The sequence below is a fragment of the Mirounga angustirostris genome, unplaced genomic scaffold, assembly GCF_029215605.1.
Source record: "Mirounga angustirostris isolate CCGP_5_RB_7025 unplaced genomic scaffold, mMirAng1.0.hap1 SCAF_14, whole genome shotgun sequence".
Classification (NCBI taxonomy): domain Eukaryota; kingdom Metazoa; phylum Chordata; class Mammalia; order Carnivora; family Phocidae; genus Mirounga; species Mirounga angustirostris.
The window spans coordinates 50,164,387-50,165,070 of record NW_026991722.1 but is presented as its reverse complement, the minus strand read 5'-3'; the positions used below and the strand labels follow the sequence as shown (position 1 = coordinate 50,165,070).

Sequence of the window (684 nt, the reverse complement as noted above, 5' to 3'; positions counted from 1 at the left end):
GGAAGGATAAATACTGCATGATTCCACTTATCTGAGGTATCTAAAGTAGTCAAACTCACTAAATCAAAGAGTAGAATGGTGGTTACCCTGGGGCTGGTGCAAGGGGCAAATGGGGAATCACTGTTCAATGGGTATAGAGTTTCAGACATGCAAAGTGAAAAGGTTCTAGAGATCTGCTGTACAATTTTGTGTTTATAGTAAGCAATTAAAAATTTAAGAGGGTAGTGCTCGCTTCGGCAGCATATATACCAAAATTGGAACAATACAGAGAAGATTAGCATGACCCATGTGCAAGGATGACACGCAAATTCGTGAAGCAGTCCATATTAAAAAAATAAAATTAAGAGGGAAGATCCCATACGTTTTTTACCACAATAAAAAAAAAATCTAGGGGCGCCTGGGTGGCTCAGTCATTAAGTGTCTGCCTTCAGCTCAGGTCATGATCCCAGGGTCCTGGGATCGAGCCCCGCATCGGGCTCTCTGCTCTGCCGGGAGCCTGCTTCTCCCTCTCCCACTCCCCCTGCTTGCGTTCTCTCTCTCTCTGTGTCTCTCTCTGTCAAATAAATAAATAAAACCTTTAAAAAAAAATCTATTCCCCTCTACTTCACTGTAAATGACAAACTGAATTGACAATAAAATTATATGCATATCAAAATAACACACATACACACAATAAGAATAGAG

The 684-nt window shown here is 40.9% G+C and overlaps 1 non-coding gene across 1 annotated transcript; it reads left to right on the top strand.

Moving 5' to 3' along the window:
* The first annotated feature begins 224 nt into the window (after positions 1-224).
* Positions 225-331, top strand: LOC123853381 (U6 spliceosomal RNA). Its single transcript, XR_006793139.1, has one exon. It is a non-coding gene; the product is annotated as a U6 spliceosomal RNA (small nuclear RNA).
* The last annotated feature ends 353 nt before the right edge of the window (positions 332-684 follow it).